Genomic DNA, 21080 nt, shown 5'->3' with positions numbered 1-21080 from the left:
TAATAGGACAACATATTTCTTAAACAAATGGAAAAATGAAAAGTCGATGGATTTTCATTTAACAAGCGTGTATCATTTGTAGCATTATGACAACTTCGCGATCCATTTGCTCAGCAAGTACTATCTTCAATAACTAAATCCTTTTAAATTAGTTAAACCTTCAGTGTCCTATTTTCCTATTCACTAAACGACATTTTTAATACGAATCAATTCGTTTCGCTAAAGGCACTAAAAATTGATTATTAAAATAGAACTATACATTTTATATATTTTACACTAGTTCTCGTTGTCATATGATTACAATAACTTTAATGAATAAACGATCCTAAACAGTAACAGCATAAACGAGCTTATCTCAAGTATATCAATATTATACCAATATGTAGAAGTTTATATTTCCAAAATACCTGTCTTTAAAAGTAGAATAATAGCAAACAAGGCAGTAAATAAAGTAAACGATCGTATTGCTCAACAGTCTTAACAAATAAAGCAACGATGCTAAAAGTAACAAAAATTGCTCCATAGCATATGTCCTCACAATTAAATTACGAATTAAAAAGGAGAATAGGAGTAAAATTAACAAATCGAATGTAAGCAAATGAAAGAATCATTCTGTATTATGTTTCCCTCGCTAGTGGCGGGATATTCAAACTTTTAATAATGATAGCGTCTCTTCAATCAAGAAATCACACATACAAAAACTTTTACCTCGTAATAACGGTATTATTATACCATCGAATAAGTAAAAAATTAACACTCACCAAGAAAACGGTATAAGCAACGAAGATTTACAGCTTGGCCTTCGCGAGACAATAGTGGTGGTTGGCGCCAGACAAGTGGTCGAGAAGAGTATGCCCTACTGCACAGTTATAGGCATAGATCGTGCACCCGAATTCGAACGACCTCCGTGATACATTTCTTGCGCTACGCGAATAGGTGCACCTGTTTGCGTGCCACTTAATATCGCGTACGCACGAAACAGCTCGAGAATTATCCACGAATTCTACGAATTCGCAGTTACTAATCGCTTACCAAACGTCGATTATGTCGTTAGCGCTTGAAAAGACATTCGAATGTAATTGTTGCAAAAGATAAAGGAGCTTTGTAAAATAGACGATCCAATTCCTATCGCGTTCACAGTCGAAGTGGTACTGTGAGGCTCGTTGCGACCCGGCATCCGCTTCTACGATCGACCCCCGAGCTCAATAGCCAATCAGCGTTACGCATTCTCCAACGTTCAAAATCCTTCCGTTGGATCCACGGACGGCCGATGTCAGTTATGTGAGGGGGTGGAAAGCACTTTTGGCGGTATCACGTGTTGCTTCGCTGTAAACATGGACGATCTGGATTTAATTCAATTATCCAAAGCGAGAGAAACGGCGTTTGAGTGGTAGCGCGAAAATTACCGATTTCGTTGCGCATATTGACAAAGTTATGGCGAGGGATCTGTATGGTATGTACTATATAGCTTTTCTCGCGGGCTATGTTTCTTTATATTGTATATCGAAGTACGCACCTAGCGTTTCAAGAGAAGCTTTGCATGCCTTGTATAACTTGAACTGTAGTTTAGATTTACAACTTTACTTTAGTCTTTATGTTTTCTTACTTTTCAAGAGGTAATCTGCGATACTTGTAAATAGATACTACATATATATGTACGTTAACTTGTAATGTGTAATATTCCTGTTTGGTTAGGTCTATATTTTCTAATGTGACAAATATGTGTATGGTGGCCATCTTGTACAAGTAAACTGATATTATTAGCGTAATTTTACAAATTACAAGTCATAAATTATTCCTTTTTCCAAACAAGGAAATATACGAGAAAAAATAGAACAGATTCTTACGATTATTTTTGTGAAGTTTTGAAAAAATCATGTATTTAAGTATTCACGAGAAAGGGGAGACAGAAAAGAAATGCAAAGATGGAAGGTTTCGAATATGTAAAACGTAGTGAAATCCGTAAATGATTTCATGACTGCTCTTGAACATTTCTTACAAACAAACGAGTCATCTCATACTTTCCTACAGGAGAAGTACATATTCATCAGAAAAAATTCCATTGATGTTGTCTATGAATGCTTATGCATCCAGCGAAGTCTATGATTATTTTCTTTATCTGGAAACATACGTTATAGTTTTGAAGTTATAGTTTTACATTATTTCTTCACAATCGTTATAAAAAGACCGGAAATGTATTCAGGTCACGCACATGCTTTACTGCTTTATACGTACCATCGATGTTAAAAAACAACTCGCACCGAAAGGATTAATATAATTTTTATTTAAATTTTTTATTTCGTATTCATAAACGAAAACTGTGTTGTGTTGTTTGTCCGCAAATATGTAAAACGATTCCATTATATTATAAAGTTCTGAAAATCGATAATTTTCGTTATACATTTCGTTAGTTAAAATAGTTAAATGACTTTCCAGAAACAAATCATGCTTCATGGACATTTTGAGCTTAGTTAACGTAAAAGTTAAACCTTGTTCTGTAATTAGTTAAGTTACATGAAATTAAATGGATTTCAAGTAGCTGGTATGTAAATGATACTTAAACTAACATGTAATGCTTAAATCGTAAAATAAATATACATCTAAAATCAGTTAAATTTAGGGAATCAATATCGATAAACGCGAAACTATAAATAACATCTTTAAGTCAAAGATTATTTGAAAGAATTTCAATTTTACTTCAAACTTGAAAGGATATTTCAGATCAAGTAAATAACAAATTTATACCGGTATAGTGATCGCATGTTTCTTGAATTCAAACAATTTGTGTAATCGGTACGAGAATGTATGCAATATGGGATATTAAAGAGAATCGCATTAGGCATTATTGCACCATGTACGTCATAAATCGTCGATGAAAGCTCTGAAGCGGGCAAAAAAGTTTATAGCTTCGATAAATAAACTGTTCTTTGTAAATGATAGGTTAAAAAGTAGGTAATCAGCATTAATATCAATAGGATATTCCATCGAATAATTTTAAGGATCTTTGTATTATAACATATCCTTTAGATAAAAGATAATTGTTAGTTTTATAACGAAGAATCCACAAGTGTTTCTACAGTAACAAAGTAATTAACGTTTCCTTAAGGGACTAATTCTTGTTACAGATTTCTTTCACCTTCATCTTTGAAACTATTCATAAATTATATTTATATCTTTCAAAAAATCACATCCTAATCCTTAATAATGCTCACAGTTTTGTAGTATTTAATATCTTTTGATTTATTCGAGATTTCTTCAAATCTAATACAGAATTCAAAATGTTTCACGTATTTATTATAGTCTATAGATTATGCTTACAGACTTGGTTCATGTATGTACGTATGTGTATTATACATTATTTTATTTAAGAATTTATATGATCGTCCCATGAAATACCTCTAGTCTGTAGGAAACAGTCTGTTGCTACTATGGTTTAGATGAAAGAATATTATGACATGTCGTTTAACTGTATGATACCATCTATTAATGTACCAACGATGACTTTAATGACAGTCTAATAGATATTGCGCTACAACTTTTATCGACGTGACTTATTTCTATGATGCACTTCGACAAGCTGATTTCAGCCAAATCAAGTCAAACGAAGTTTCTTATGTTTAATATTCATATAAACTTACTATGCATGTACGTAGTTTGTTTCAATAGCATCTACGTACTTTAAGAAACTAGTTGATGACGTTGTTTCAATAACACAATCATAGTGGTTTTTAGAATAATCATGATTCGAACGCAGACTATTAGGGGATGATATGTTTTAAGAACAAAAATTATAGTTTTCCCTTCTAAAACATGAGATTGAGATTGAAATAATTTTGAAAGAAGAGCGAAATAATTTTAATTCTTTAACCATTTAACTCTACCTTAATAACAAAATACAAGAACTTGTTAAGTATACATTATTACTAATTTAATTATTTATATCACTAATAAACAATATTCTTAATTCGCAATTCTTATATCATTGAACTATACTATTAATGAAATGATTTTATATAACTTGCAATTCAATGGAATAAAAACATGAATGAAATATTTAAACATACCTACGTACATAGATTTCCAATAATTTTACGTAACTTTATGAATTAAAACGTTATAATATATTTTGCATATATATACGGTATATATCTGTTACATTTATCAAAAATGATTCTTGTTCAATTACATTCGCCACTTATATCGCGGAAGCGTAAAATTATTTCAAACAATAGGAAAATAATTTATCGTGAAAAATATTTTACGTATTGTTTCTCGTTTTTATCGTAAATTAAGCACGTTCCCATTTCTTGCCATAAGAAATAATGGATAATCGATAACAATAGCGTAACGAAAGTAAAAATTATTGTTCATTCACGTTTTGAACGTAATTTTATCAGCTGTACTTTTTCAGCTACTTTGATTTTACTTAATTTCAAAGAACATATTTAAATAATAGCTGGCTTAACGTATGAAATATAACGTCGAAATATTACCGCGACTGTCTTGAACAGATTTCCGCCTGTAGATGACTTTAAACGTTTCCGTATCTCGTAATTTGCGAGAAACGAATCTCACATACATTTCTACGAGACCTTGCTCTGTCCACCTTGCAGTTCTTTCCTTGATTGACTTTCAAATTTCCCCCTGGATTCTAGGCTGTTTCTGTCATATAGAGTGAAGAGTTCGCTGGCCCTCGAAGCAAAGAGACAAGCACATAGAAAGTCTGCCTTTGGGGTTGGAAGTAAGCATAATTTACGATACGATGATCTAATCCCTTCATCACGCTTGGAATATACATGGTTGCCTGTAAAAGGACGCAGTTTTATATTCAGCAAGTTGCAAAGAAAAGATCTATGTCATTTTGTGATCTTATAGTACTCACTCGAGAGAAAAGGAAATTTTAATCAACGTTATATAATATTGATGAAATCCAATTGCTGGGTCAAGAAGAAGAGAAAAATATCCTTCGCCATTCATAACAAATATTTGACTTTCTGTTTTAATATACTGCGGGCACGAGAAAATATTTGCGCGTGTCCATATTTTCCAATGAACCGTTTTCCTATCAGCTTTTATATTTCAAATCAAATCCTTATAATCGTATGAAAGTACCATTAAATAATACCAAGTTTAATACATGTATCATGTATTTATATTCATATTATTTAAATACCTTTCGTAGTCACTGTATAACTGCCATCTATGGATAACACATAATTCTCTATTTTTTCCTTCTGTAGCCGATATTGCACGACATGCATTATTTATTGATTTGTACGTGTGTCCACAATAGGTAGATTTCTCTCTATGTGTATTCATAAAAAAAATTCGTTGAATTCAAATCAGATGATGGAGGAGATTATTTTATTGGACACGTTTATTCTATCTATTCTATCGAGGGTTCGATTTAAACGTTCGATTTAAATGTTAAATAAAAAGTACGGTATATCAAATAAATAGGATTAATTTTTGGATCTACGCTTATCAGATATTTTATACTTCTCTCATTAAACATGTACTACAAATTTACGAAGTTTTAGATTACTTCCTTGTAACATTCTCTCTCTCTCTCTCTCTCTCTCTCTATATATATATATATATATATATATTTGTATATATATATATAAATATACAAATATGTACATATATATAAGATCGTAATCCGGGGATAATTCAGGGATCTATTCTGTAGTCTGAAAATCGAGTTTTTATTATGGAGTAAATGATAAAATACAAAAATAAACAACAATTAATATGCGTCTATAACAATAAATAATAATTATATAAACGGGAAATAAAAAGTCTTTAGTACAATGTTTACCTGAAAATCGAGAATCGATTTTCAACGTCCTGAGCTACCGATCTTTCTTCTTCAGTCTTTAAAATTTTAAATAACTATTCTGTAACCTTGTCTGTCTCTAATGTAACTCTCTGTCCGTCCGTTCGCGAAAAATTTGCTTCTTAAAATGGTCGTCCATAAAACAAAAGAAGGTCTGTCCGTGAAACACAGCCTGTCGTGCTACCCGTAAAACAAAAAGAATCCCTATCCTACATGAACTCTAGGGAGTTTATACCGCCCCTCGAATGGGGAGTGGAACAGATTCCCTTCAGATCCCCGATTACCGTTATCCACTTCATATATGGAGTTTGAAATCCTTCTTAGAATTATGAAAGGTCCTTTCCTAATTTCTTCCAGCTTATTTCTATTCATTTTTTTTCCATTATGGGTGTAGACCATATCACCGATTTTAAATTCGTGTTCTCTTCTTTTTTTATCGTATTTTTGTTTGTTAATTTCGAAATTTCTTGTTGAGTTTTTGAATGCTTCTTCTCTGTCTCTTTTTAGGTTTATCTTATTCTCCATTATTTCCTTAGGGACGATTTCAATCATTTTTCCATTCAGTAAATGATTTGGGGCAAACCCCGTTACACTGTGTCTGGTGTTATTGTTTTCTTCTACGCTTTCTTCTGTGATTTTTGTCCAGTTTCTCTTATTTTTGTCTGAATTACATCTGATCCTGTTTACTAATGTTTGATTTACCCTTTTGTTCAGTCCATTGGAGGATGGGCAGTCTGTCGAGGTGAAAATTAATTTAATGTTCCTTTTCCTCGTATACTCTTGAATTTCTTTGGATGTCATTACTGGGTATCGGTCTGCAAGGATAATTTTTATGCAATCAGTTTCTCCTGTCGAGTCTATAAGTTTTATGATATCTTCTGTGTGTTGTGTTTTCGATGTGGACATAAAAACAGCCCTTGAAAAATGATCGATGAGTATGTGCATGTATTTCTTTGGTGAGTTGTTATTGGGTGAAATCGACCTGGGAAATTCAGTGCTTCATAAATCATACAAGGTTGTTTCTTGGGCAGTGGCTCTGGCTTTCTGTCCAATCTTGCGTTACTCCCTTGTGTTTTTCTTCCCTTCGTCTGATATTGCCCCAAGAATCCGATTAAGCCATTTGTTGATTGTACTGTTTCTTTATCGATTTTATCTTGAATGTGTATGGGTAATCCAATAACAATTAGATTTATCCCTGTCTCTTCAGAAGTCTTCCTCCTTACTTCCAATATTAATCATTCCTTTTTTATGGCATATTCAGTGAATGAACCTGAAATGTATTTAAAGTTATAAGCGTATCGTACTGCAGACCAACCTTTATTGCCAGAAGCTTTTTGAACTGCCACCTTCCAATTTTCCCAGTTGTATTCTTCATCCTTTGACAGATTTGTCTGGTACCATTCTGATGCTGTTTTTCCCAGATATTTCTTCAAATTCTTGATCCTTTTTTCATCAGTTTGGATTTCGTATTCGGTTTCATACTCATATTAGAGTATGGAAGGGATGCGTATGTGAAATATGAATATTTCATACTCCAATCTGTGGCTTTTTGCGTTCCATCAAATTGTTTTATGACAAAGTCTGTGCCTTCTCTCTCATGCATGTTTTGTTTCTGGAAGATTTCTAATAATGTTTCTGTTTGAAGATTGGGCTTTTCGATTTCGGTCTTTATTTTCCTTGTGGGGATGATCTCCGATTCTTCTAAGTAAATATCTCGAAACACGAAGTTTAAACTTGTACCGATGTATGACGCTGCCGTTGCGTCATCCATCGTGAGTGCAATGTTTCTGTAATGGCTTACCTTGGTTAAGTTGTTTGCGGCTTTCTTCACTATCGATAAACTGAATAACCGCGGACGATGATCTCTTGCTTGATATTCTGGAGGAAAGACATCACATACTTCATCTTCTGGTTTTCTTATGGATTCTTATGCATTCTATTTTCTCCCTCTTGCGTTCTCGTTCACGGCGATACGTAGCTTCACTTCTAACGGCATGGCGTAGTGAAAATCGATTTGTAAGATGGTAATTTGGTGATAATTCAGGGATCGATTCTGTAGTCTGAAAATCGAGTTTTTATTATGAAGTAAATAATAAAATACAAAAATAAACGACAATTAATATGCGTTTATAACAATAAATAACAATAATTATATAAACGGGAAATAACAAGTCTTTAGTACAATGTTTACCTGAAAATTGAGAATCGATTTTCAACGTCCTGAGCTACCGATCTTTCTTCTTCAGTCTTTAAAATCTTAAATAACTATTCCGTAACCTTGTTTGTCTCTAATGTAACTCTCTATCCGTCCGTTCGGGAAAAACGTGCTTCTTAAAATGGTCGTCCGTAAAACAAGGGAAGATCGGTCTGTCCGTGAAACACAGCCTGTCGTGCTACCCGCGAAACAAAAAGAATCCCTATCCTACATGAAATCTAGGGATCTTGCATATATATATGTATCCTTTTAAAATTCTAAAAAATTATACAGATTCATAAAAATATAGTTAAAGACTTTGTAATATAGCGGTTTTTAAATAAATATATATAGTTTTTAAATAAATGTTAAATTTCTTCCGACTATTCGTATCACATTACGATTATGCTCTTTTAGTTCTATAGCTTACGAAGTTAGTTTAGAAGTCGAGGCTTACCTCACAGGCTTACACAAAAGTATTGGTTGAAGTTTTCCTATCAAAAAAAAAAAAGTAAAAAAAAAGGAAAAAGTTGTAATCGCTTTAATCCGCAGGTTGTAGTTAACACGTTTGTGTTTCGATTTAAAAGTTAATTCAATTAATCCATAATATCGAAATGTTGCTAACTGTTATTTTATATTTTTTTTATATTATTTGATATTTAATCGTTTGATGAATACCATAGATATCTGATATTTAATCATTTAGATGAATTTCATAGATATGTAATATTTCATCGTTAGATGCGTTCCATCAAAGTTTAATATTCATCCGCCCACGTTCTCTAAGGGAAGATTTCATATAAACTAATATTCATAACGTTTTAAGACATTTATAAAATAATTACGTAACACTTTATGTTAATTTGGAAATTTAAATAAATTAGAGAATTATCAACACCATTCGTTGTTATAACGATGCTTAATAACTCGGAATACAAACAGCTTTCAAGTAATCGGATAAAATTTATCATGCTGCTAAAGTAAAAGTATGATTTATACAAGGTAAAATCTCCTTTGTAAGTAGTGTGATGCTCGTAATGTCAGGCACACGAAGTATACGCGCATATTATATCACGTAATTTCAGCTTTATTCCATCTCTTAATCGCTTGGTTTGAAGAAGCCGTAAGTAACAAGCGAAGCCATAGCGTAAAATAGTTTTATTAAACTTGTAAACAAATATAAGAAATATAGTCGTAGTATCCAACTGCAAGTTCAAATGCGAAAAATAACGTTCGGGAAAATTTGTGACATGGTGAGAAATTTTATACTCATATCCTAAATTGATAACATATATATTATTTGTAGAAAATTATATTTATTTGTATATATGTAAACATAATATCTATTAATGAAAAAGTTAATTAAGAAATATTCTATTATTATTACTATTCGTATCAATTATTTTTCATTTAATAAAAAACTAGTGTACACCAACTCATGTTCATTCTACTGATCTTATTTTTACGGTTCGAAATATATATATCGAATTTCGATTTTCCATCGTGTTTCGCTTATGATTCGTAAATATTAATTAGCATGCGATTAATTGGTGTTATAATTCAGAATGTTCGATATTCATTTACATTTATATTACTTTCACGTTATAGTTAAATATTTAACGTTGGTTAAATATTTTATTATTTGAAAGACTTGTGTCTATACTTCATATGCGACAAAAATTGAGAATTATTCACGTTTTTTAATTTAACGATCCTACTTTTATTTCAATTAAATCTCGATTCTTAAACTTTCATTTATTCGCGTCAAAATTAAATCCTAAGCTTCAATCCTACGCTTCCCTATGTAAAAACCTTTTAATCCTTATTTTTCGAATAGTTTGCGAGAATTGATCTTCGCGCAAGAATTAACGCCACTCAAGTACTAATTGATTCCATCTCCAGAGCGCTTAAGTGACATTCGATTGTCGCTTGAGTAGTTCTTATCCTCGCTGTAAAATACGACAGAATTTCGATTCCTCGATCATTAATTACATTATGAGACTACTTTCTCACGCTTTTCCATTCCACGCCGTGATTCCGCTCGCCTAACTACTCTTTCGTTATAGCGCCGATCAGACTTTCAACAAGGCCACGATTAATCTCGATAATGAAATTTCCATCACTATCGCAATAAAAAAGGTTATTCTACGTTAAGCTATATCTTCTTTTTTTAATTGACAGAATGCATCGATACGTTGATCGCCACGTGAATTTTATAGATTTTGGCCAATAGATCGAATAGAAACACAGAGTGTGATTCTACGTGAAAAATAAGAAAGATAGGAAAAACACCTGGTATGATTTATTACAATTAATTTTTTTTCATCCGAGGATCGAAATTGAGGATTTAACCGGTGTACTGAAATTTTTACAAATTTTATTCCACATTTTCCACTCGGTTTTTCACGTAGAATCAGTAATTGCTCGCTTCTGCCGCAATATTTTTCAGCCCATTTACATTATTAAAAGAAACGTTTTACTTTTCCAAGGTATTGTATTACATTCGCGCACTCTTCTCCGACAACGTTACCTAATTCCTTCATATCGTCGGAAATTCCTTGGCCCGTGAGATTTAGCCTATTTTAGCGATCCTGGGAAATTCAATGAATAACAGTCGATTCGATCGATACGAGGAATTTTAAAGTTCGTTCCTCGGTATTCGTGTAATTTCATTATTCGCGTTTCATTCGTTGGGAACTTGCGTTAATTTGTTCGCCAACTGGAGGTTGCATAAGTCCGTCGATTTTTATTTCCACGAACTGTTAAAATAGGATAAAATTTTGTTGCCATAAATTGTATTTAACGTCTTTAGCGGAGTTATCAACCACGAGCTATTGTATAAAGCTTATTACTTATTGTATAGAACTTTTACTATATCGTAGATCAATAACGTACTAAGATTATGAAAAATAATTTCACGTGGCTGAGATACGACGGAGATTCGGAAGATTTTGGAGATTTATGCTCGTAATATTAAGACTTATGTACGCGACTCGAATATTTATGTATTCTCCTTCAATATCCTTAATCCCTTCGATATGACGTATAAAATTTACAAATTGCCATTTTAACACAATTCAAATATAGGTCACGTGGACTACACGCGAACGATGTGGTTTCGAATTTATTAACTAAGCGTTATACGTTCCTCAATGTGGACATTACTTATGTACATGGAATGTACGATTATAGTTAGAAACGTGGCTGAAAATACAGATTTGTTAATGATATAAGTTACAGTTGCACAATGATGAGTCATAGCAGATGAGATTACCATAACTTCGAATATAACTTTTATCGTTACAATTCTATGTTAACGTTGTATTTGCATCTGACAGTTTGTTGAATTGCGTGATATCACGAAGATGGCGAACTAAGTTTAACTTGGTTTAAGAATATAAGTTTAACGATAAGTGAAATCTACCAGTTTCTTCTCTTTTTTCTTCTTTTTTTCTTTTTATTTTGCTTATTTCCTTATTTCGAGAGTTTCGTATAATTCTCATCTATCCAGGAATAATTTAAATGTAGAAAACAATTCAACGAAATGAGAAATATACGTTTGTTTCATGTGCGATTAAAAAATTGCATCCGACGAATTTAATATATCAATTAATAAGTATTATATTTGTTTGGAATGTTATTTCTGCAAAATTGTTTAGAATTGTTCTTTGGATATTTAATAATACGTATCTTGTAAGTTAACGAAGATAATCGCGATTTGTTGTTTTTTTTTTTTTTTTTTTTATTAATGTAACTTTTACATACTGCTGTGTCCGCTAAAATAAATTCAGATATTATGGAGGTTTCAAATACGTAACGACAAGAAGATATTGTGCCTGGAAAATAGTAGTAAATGTTGAATATGTCGATGTTAAAACGTCTTTAATATATTCGGTATAAATATATCGAATTTAATTTATTTTCAAATTACATTATTATTTAATGCTCGCGATTAACAACCATTTCCAATTACATATTTAATGATGCATCTATTATCAGAACTTATTAAAACATCGCATCTCATCGAAGATCACGTTATTCTGTGATTGTTTCGTACTCGCTACGTTTTATGTACGTACACGTAATGAGAATTAAAATTTATCGAAGGAGGAGCTGCGGTCTGCGAATAATTTGTTAACAAAAGCGAAAAAAAAGAATCGTGTTAAATCTAACTAAGTATCTCTGTCTGTTGTTACAAATATTACGTTAAAATTGTGTACGAGACGAATAAATCGTAGAGAAATAGGGAATCGAAGAGGCAATTATGGCATAGAAATTAACAGGAAAAAATAATCTTATCTGTTAATTTTTATAGGATAGTTTGCTTTTTAATTTTTATCTATAGGGATAAGAGTAACCATTAGAAATGTAGTATCGTGGGCAAAAGGCCCAAGATATCGGCCGAACCGTATACAAAGTGGCGAGAGCCGTGGCGCCGTCGAGTACATCAATGTGTCGTCGGTCCTTTCAAGTGGACAGTTTTGTGGAAAGATCCTGCGTGACTCTGGCCACGGGGTTTCGGGACACGTGTTCGATGGGACGAGAAAAGACAAAGAGACGCTAAGGGTAGTGTTAGTTGAGACGCCAGCGAGAACGAATTCAAAAGGCGTGCAGTATGAGTTGAGAAGCGAGAGCGTGCGAGTGCAGATGCCGAAGACGAGAGTTGTAGAGTTGCTAGCGTTGTAGAGAGATCGAGTTGTTAGTTATAGAGTTGCGAGAGTGATTTGAACGGAATAAGACTTTTGTGTTTTAGTTCAATTTGAACATTTATCGTTCTCTGTCCATTTAATCTCTGTTATTTTTATTTATCTTAATAAATAGTATTAGGAGAATTTTACAAATCTAAATCATCCTAATCCTATCCTTTTTCCGATACTACAGAAACACTTATAGAAATTTAATGGAATTTTCTGTTAAAATTACATCTACCTTGATTGAAGGAAATTTTAATTAATTTCATTCTTAAAACTCAACGAATCAAAGTAAATGCTTAACATTCGTCATACATTAATTGAATTCGCTAAAATTGATGTACCAAATACATTTCACCATGATGAAAATGTTTTAACGTTTGCATCGATATAATAGCGTTTGTACTGGTGTATTTATCGATGATATGTTTACTTGAAATACGTGAAAACAAAGTATAGCTACAACAGGCTGTTTAAAAACAGAATGTAAATTATTGAACGTACTTTCGTACTGTGACGATAAATCGTGGGGATTGTTAATGAATTATTATGCACTCGGTAATAAAATACGCTTGCAAAATACAACATCTTTTTGCATGGAAGCTTTGATATTAATATTAAATATGCAAACAGGATATACAGCGTGATGAAGGCTATTCATTTAGTTTGCTTATTACTTTATAGAATGTTATAAACGTTAACTTCATATAGTTTAAGAAAATTATCACGGAATACACGTCACGTTGCACATGGAACATTTGCGGTGACATTTCAAAGACTGATTAACAGAATGTTATTATTGTGCCGTAGAGAAATACGATTAGTGCGCGGAATTTACTCGAAACTATAGTAGAAAAATGGTAATACGGCGTTTATTTAATTAGAATTTCATTTTACGTTTTAATCATTCTTAAGCAACCTTCCTCTTCTATATTTGTAAAAGAGGAAACGAACACCTCGCTTTTTTTCTTCTGGTAACTTCAATCTTGTAATTTTGCTAATAACTTAACGTTATAATAACTAAGATTAATATATTGTATAATAAAAATCCGTAATTCTTTCGAAAATTGACGTTATGTAAGGGTAAAGCTGTAAGTAAACGTTGGTTTATAGATATGAACGTTAACGGTATAGCAAACGTTTATTAAAGTAATAACGCAAATAATAAATGAAATATTTCCTTAAAAATGAAAGCATGTTGATCGAATGCAGTTGATTGTTACGTTTGACAGCCTATAAAATTTTTCTGAGAGTCGTGTTAAATAATGAACGTAAAAAATATTACTTTTTGCATGATTTATCATTAAACATGTTTGTTTAATAGAGCGAGTAAAACAGTCCCGGAAGGATTTGAGTTCTCATCGACCCTTTTTTCCCAGAAATTACGCTCTTGGTGCAACAATTTCAACAATTTTCAGCAGTTGCCAAAATTATTTTAATACAACTTTCAGCTGAAAAATTGTAAGAAATTGTTAGAATTTAATATTAGGAAAAAACGTAATATCGATGTTAAAAGAATTTATAAAGCGACACAGAAAGGACTTATTAATTTCTCGAAAGCAATTGAAAAGAAAAGCATGTTTCTGTTTTTGGGAAGCTTTTAAAGTCAGGTGTTCCATATTAAGTGCAATTAACTTGCAAATATTTATATTTGCGCAGTTCCTTCATTTTGAAATATTCGCAAAATTTGCTGCATATTTCGTGTTCGTTCCATCCTCCGAAATGAAAATAAAAATTTTTATTCAATGTCTGAATATATTTCATTATATTCCATCTTTCTCATGATCGAAAGTTTCTTCTTCTTTTTAATAATTATATCGTAGCAAATACACAAAGATATTCAATTTTGTACGATAAAACAATTTTTACTGTAACATCGTCATTTCACTATTTTATATTTCACTATTTGCAGAAATATTATACTTCAGGTAGTATACATAAAGATGAGACTTTGAAAATATAATTCCAACGAATATCGTTCCAACGAACGTTAATTTAATATTAATAGTTTTCACAACTAACAGTTTAATCCTACGCTCGGTATTTTGCCGACGGTAGTTGGTAAGAGAATATTTCTTTTTAAAAAAATTCGTCTCCCTCATGGCTATGTTAAAGAGAATCAATTAATCATTCAACTGCTTCATCATGCTTAATGTGAAAATCGCAGAAAAGTTATAAATACCTGCTATCAATCTTTATACACGTAACAATTGATTTAAATAATTAACTGCATTATATCCAATTATAAATTGCAGAGTACTGATTAATTGCAAAGCGATCATCTGCTATCGCCAAGATATTAAATGAATTAATATCCTCCGTATCGATCAGTAATTTCATTCTCTGTATCTATATGGTGTTTCCTATTAATAAGTTCGCAATTTCACAACTTCCTAAATACGATATTGATATTATATAATCCTACTAGAAACGAAGTACTTTTAATACTTTCCAGATAAATGATTATACACTTTACAAAAGTATCTTTGGTCTGAAAAATCTGCAAATAATCCTTGAATACGTATTCCAGGTAAAATACTCTCGATGTGTATTTTACTCTTCTTTTCTTTTCTTTATTTATTTGTCAAAAAACAAATATATCATTACGTGAAAGTAGCCGATACGATATTTAGAGCATTTCGAAGTTTTCTCTTGGGAGGTTGCAATTTAGAATCCCAAACATTGTTGCAGTAAATCCACGAACAATATACTTAGGCAGAGCGCTCAAATGAAAGCAATAACACTTGTCCCTTGTAGAACTGGAATCGATTTCTCTGCGGCTATTCACCCCTATAAAACATGCAACTGCGGCAGTCTGTTTTGAAATGGTCGATGGGGAATTTGTGATTTCAATTTACGATCAATCGTCCGTTATACTTCACGTCGCTAATACGATAAATTTACGAAGATGTGCAGAAACGGAAAATAGAAAGCGATAAGTTTTATTGCAACGATTAAGCTGCAATTTCCTATAAGTACGCGGAACGCCAAAAGTAAGAAATATAAAAGGCAAATGCTTGCAAGAGAAATGCTTTTCGCAAAAACAAGATATAATAATAATAATATACGTATGTTCGTGCAGTTTGCTACTTTCACGAATACGACTGAATAAACCGAAACGGATAGAGATTTATTTCATCCTCTACGTTTCCTAAACGTTTCATGGACTTTTGCATTTTTAAAATTCCCACAAATGCACGAACATCCGCGATCTAATAATCTAACGATGAGTCCGCTATTTCGGAAGATATTTCTATATTTTGGGTAAATCGTTGCTTTGTAATATTTGACATAAGAGATGCTCGTTAACGAACGCGTAACGTCAGATATCCACGTTTACCGCGACTCTTTCAGGAGAAGAACTTTGCAGCTAGGAGAGTTTTAAGGAACTTTTAATTTAGAAGAATTTTAAAGAACGACCGTAACATGTATATTCCGACGCAAATGTCGTTCCTGATAGGAGAATCACACAGTCGAGTTCAGCAATCGAATCGATGTTCAACAGACGCGAGGGCAGAAGCAGACGAAGAATAAAGAGAGAATAAACACGCACTCGTTAAATCAGCGCAACGAGTAAAGTAGATCTAGCCATTATTCCGTTCTGAAAAGGAAGACGAATGGAAGAGGAAAGGAAGGTTCAAAAGAGCATCGTTCGCTTTGATTATTGACACACGCTCACGCTAATAACGGTCATTGAAAGGCGAACGGAGAATGAGAATTATTGAAACTTGGAAATATCGAAAGCTTGAAGCTTCGCTAATTAAGAGAAGTCAACCGTCATAAACGTCGATGAAGATCCTATCGACGGAAAGTTAGGAAATTTAATCTTTTCCCTTTACGTTTGACTCGAACGCGAACAGTTCGATCTGTTTCTCGTTTGAGGAACGACCTAACGAGTATACAGAGTCTTTCGCGTACATTACTCGTCGGAAGTTTCGAGTCATTGCGCGTTTTTATCAAATTTTGCAGAATTTAAAGAATCGAAGACTTCGCTTTGATAAATTTTTAATTAAAGAAACGTATAGTCGAGTGCAAGCGATTATTGCTGATAACTGTAACATTTATTTTAGTAACGAAATTGACAGGAGATTTGGCATAGATAATACAGGAAAAGTATTTTAAGCTTTCCATATACGAGGGAGAAAAAGTTTAATTATTTATATCGTAAAGTGGCGTCAGGGAAAACCGGTGTCTTATTTCATGAATCTGAGTCTTCTATCGAGTAAACGTTCCTCTTTAATAAAATCTATAACGTGTTAGAACGATACAACAATTTTAGTTATTCCGTAGAGTATTACGACAACAGTCTTGGACCATTTGCATGATGATCAGGATCGCATGGTCAAGCAGACAAGTAAGTGTCACAGTGTAAAAGAAAAATAGTATCGGTGCATGACGTAGGGATGATGTACGGTGGTAAAGCGAAAGCTGAAGGACATTCGAATAAAAAGAAATAATAAAAAGAAAATAGTTATCGGTTATACAATGTGAACAAAATTACGTACGTGTTTAGAGCAACGACGTTGCCTACTACAGTTGTACGGTAACGAGCCTTTAGAATTTAAAGCCTGGATATTACTCTCGCGATGCTCGTCGATTATACGATGGACATTTTTCTAATAGTTTACAGTAAAAATATTCCTACGTCCAATAGATTGAATTTCAAGTTGAAAAATAATATTAGAAAAGACTGAAAACTTCACGATTCCTAGGATTACGTGTAACATTGCGTCTGCGGAGCCAGAAAATTGATCCACCGATTGGTCTCAAAGGAAAGTTATTTATAAGTCAAAGAGTATCGTATTGCATCGTTCTTTCTTTATTCGAAGCACTCGGGAACGTTCGCTGTAAACATTTCCATTGTATCGCGATCAACGAAGAATGATTCGTTTCGTAACTATAATCGCATTTTCATCCATAATGGACAAGACGAAACAAAGCGAAAGGAAAGTTGTACGTTCTCAATTACTCCTATACGGAACAAAGATCAGAAGTTATAAGTTATAGTCATAAGGGGCGACTTAATTGAAAATTACCAAGACACTTGACATCACGTGTTGCTCGTGTCACGTAAAATGAAAAGCAGGAGGCTCGAACGAAAAGAAAAAATTAAGATAACAAAAAAAACGAGAGAATTTATTTCTGAATTTACACTGACTGCGATTTTGTTCTGAGCTCCAGCCGTGACTTTCCAAGACTGAAACTCTTACAATTTGACTTTCGGTAACATCTGTTTCTTCTTTGTTTGTCATCCCTCAATATCCCCACTACCCTGTAGGCGTACGTGACCGTTGTCACACTTCTAGGACATTCGGTGGAAGGACCGTTAGGATACAGATGACTCATTAGGCACTTCGGCGATATACATTGTCGCCAAAGCCGCCACATCTCTATCTCCATCATCGGTCCATCGGATTTGAAGTATGCCGGTCGTGACACTCGAGAGCGAAGTTACGCGGATGTTTATATCGTCTGGGAGTCCCAGAGCAGCAGTTAAGGGTTAATATCGAGAGCGCAGCGATGGTAAACGTTATAATAATACAAAGTTCCGATATTCTCTAACTCTAACCATTCTACAAATTTCATCTTTAAACGGTATCGTGATCTGGTCCTGGTTTAACCAATTGGCTGTTTTCCACGAGTATACTCGTCACGAAGAGATGGCAGTATTTTACGTTACGACGAGCCCCGTCAGTACTAAATTGAAAAATAAAACAGTCGTTTCGTAACAACTTAATTCTATATTATAACAGCCACCCGTACTCCGTGTTCGACGAGTATACTCGCCATCGCTTACTGTTCGCGACACACTTTTAGGTACACGCTTTTCAAAGAGGTCGCAACCGCTAACTGCTAAACTTTTTTATTCTGACATTGAAATTTAACAAGAATAAATCAATATCAGCGGCAATTTCAGTTCTATCCTTGGCACGTAAATACAATATAATTTACCTTTAACGAAAATGAATGCAATTATTCGTAATTATTCGCGATACTATTTACTTATATATTTTCCTATGTTGTCTTACGTATCTGTTATTTGTAATAGATGAGATCGAACGAGAAATATTAGAGGATCAGCAGCAGGGTTAATTTATCAGTGTAAAAATATGCGCAAACTTCCACGATCCAGTTATAACACGCGATATAATTCGCTATTTGCTTAGCTCGCTTCGCCAACTGCCAGCCTCGCTATCTATGTCCATGAGGATCTATTAAGATTATCATTTTAATTACACTTTGGTTGATCGAACGGCCAACGAGAAACGCGGCCGACAATTTTGATTAAATAGCCGCTAGCGTTACCGAGAACACGGCTCGTGTAAAACAATTTCGTCAGACAATTTTAGTTATCGGATTTGTTCGGCGAGACGCGCAAACAAACCGGCTTTCACCTCGTCAAAGGCTACGTTTCACGCGAAACTCGCGCCAGTTACAGCGTTAACTTCCTTTGTAGTATTCATGGTGAAATCGCCAATTCATTTCCACCGTCTAACGAGAAAGACGAAACGGACGTATTCTCGGTGAACGCTTCCCTTTCGCGTCTCTGCCGTTCTTCGAATCGCTCTGCTTCAACGCAGTACAACCAGCCAGCTCTCTCGTTCGACAGCTGACAAATTGCCTGCGTAACTTGTTTGCCGCGACCGCGAGAACTATGTTTTAAGTCGAATGATCGTCAGATGTTACGAACAATTGGAAATTATCTTCATTTCCCATATCGCTGGCCGATGCTCACGATCTGTTCAGTTTGGAAAACATGGAACAGCTCGCTGGACGATTAGTTTGAATTTTACGGAATCGCGTTTGAGGTGGAATATGCCGAGATCGTAGAATCGTTGATGTTCGACTGCTCCCACGAATACTCTGGTGTCTGTACGTTTTATCAGTCGAACCTAACATTTCTCAGTGACGGATAAGTTTCTGTTCTGTCGCGCAACACATCTGCACGCCATCCCGCGCGGCTTGCCAACCAACGGTCTATCTGCCGTCCTTCTAACACTCCAGAGGCCCAAGGACCCACTATAAAGTTGCAATTCTAGCTGCATTGTTCGCACACATGGTCTAAGCACATCTGTTTGCCAGAAAAGACTTTCTAATTCCAGAAGAGTTTTCGGCCGGTTTTTAGAAAGGTCCTTGGGTTTATTATGTGCTCTTAAGAATTACGAAGAAAGCGGAGATATACCTAACGAAAAATCTGAGTTTCCCTGTAAACAATGTCGCCTAGGACCCAAGTTGGTAGGAGGTTTCTTCCTCCTCTCTTCCTTCCTAACATTGGTCCCAACCAATCGACATCGCGGAATGTTGCCCTCACTTTACTAAGTAAAAATGTAAGCAACGAATCCGCGTTCTTCGTTCAAAGGGCACACCCATAACAAGCTTTCCTCCGTATTCACATTAGAATAAGCTTCAGAGTTTTCCATCGTCTCTCACGGTGACTAGAGTTCCTGCATTCCCTATAACTCTCACCGTTTCTATATCTCTCAGAATTTCCTACCACAGTCAAAGATCTAACTTCTAACATTAAGTCTCATACCGTGTTACTTTCATATCTATATTATTGCAGCGTGATAAGTTATTAAGTGTTTATATCTATTCAATCGTGTATACTAAGTGTTGGAAATATATATTTTAATTCTGTGAGCCACAGTGTTATCATACCTGAATCACCCCTATTATCTTAATCGAAATACGGGGATCGAACTATTCGTGGTGTCGATCATTCTAATCGTAACGGGAATTTACGACTCCCGTTGACGCGTATTCTAACGACCGCGTCTCCCCGCGATAGCTCGAAAAAACAGTTTCTTTTTAAAAAATCTACACATTCTTTTCTCTGTTCGATAGAATAGAATTCCGATAAATAAGAATTTGGTATGAAACTAACAACGCTCCAGTCGTACAGAAAGAAAATACAATTTAATTAAAAACGTGGGAGGTGGTGTAAGAATCGGCGATAGGATTCATCAAGAGTACGTGACGTTGGAAAAGCTACAGTCACGGATGTTAGAAAATGGAAACGTGATATTGAGAATTATGTAAAGCACGTGGATTGCTCGAATGATGGGGTAACTGTGGGGAAACCTTAAATACACTGATGTAATGGGATGGTTTCGTTGTGATAAAGACGATAATAACGACGATTTTATACAAATGGAAACAGCCAGCTAAAACGATAATGGAGAGGCACTTTCCCATGCCGAAGCACCCACGCCACTCGAAAAAGGGGCTTCGATCGTATAAAATTCACCGCGCAAAAGCTCCCAGGTACAGAGAAAATGTAATTTTACGCAGTTATTTCTACCGAAAGAATCATGTGACGTGGTGCTTAAAAAGATATGGAATGTATAAATATTCA

At 34.0% G+C, this 21080-nt stretch overlaps 2 long non-coding RNA genes across 2 annotated transcripts; both read right to left on the bottom strand.

Moving 5' to 3' along the window:
- Window positions 1-2262: 2262 nt before the first annotated feature.
- LOC126914929 (uncharacterized) lies at window positions 2263-4574 on the bottom strand. The gene is made up of 2 exons (XR_007709949.1): window positions 4494-4574; window positions 2263-2375 (listed from the first exon to the last, which is right to left on the bottom strand). It is a non-coding gene; the product is annotated as an uncharacterized LOC126914929 (long non-coding RNA).
- A 75-nt stretch (window positions 4575-4649) lies between these two features.
- On the bottom strand, window positions 4650-4974 carry LOC126914850 (uncharacterized). Its single transcript, XR_007709868.1, has 2 exons — window positions 4883-4974; window positions 4650-4804 (listed from the first exon to the last, which is right to left on the bottom strand). It is a non-coding gene; the product is annotated as an uncharacterized LOC126914850 (long non-coding RNA).
- Between the last annotated feature and the right edge of the window lie 16106 nt (window positions 4975-21080).

Source organism: Bombus affinis, chromosome 3 (assembly GCF_024516045.1).
Source record: "Bombus affinis isolate iyBomAffi1 chromosome 3, iyBomAffi1.2, whole genome shotgun sequence".
Classification (NCBI taxonomy): domain Eukaryota; kingdom Metazoa; phylum Arthropoda; class Insecta; order Hymenoptera; family Apidae; genus Bombus; species Bombus affinis.
Note: the sequence above shows the minus strand (reverse complement) of the source record. Positions and strands in the feature narration are given on the sequence as shown.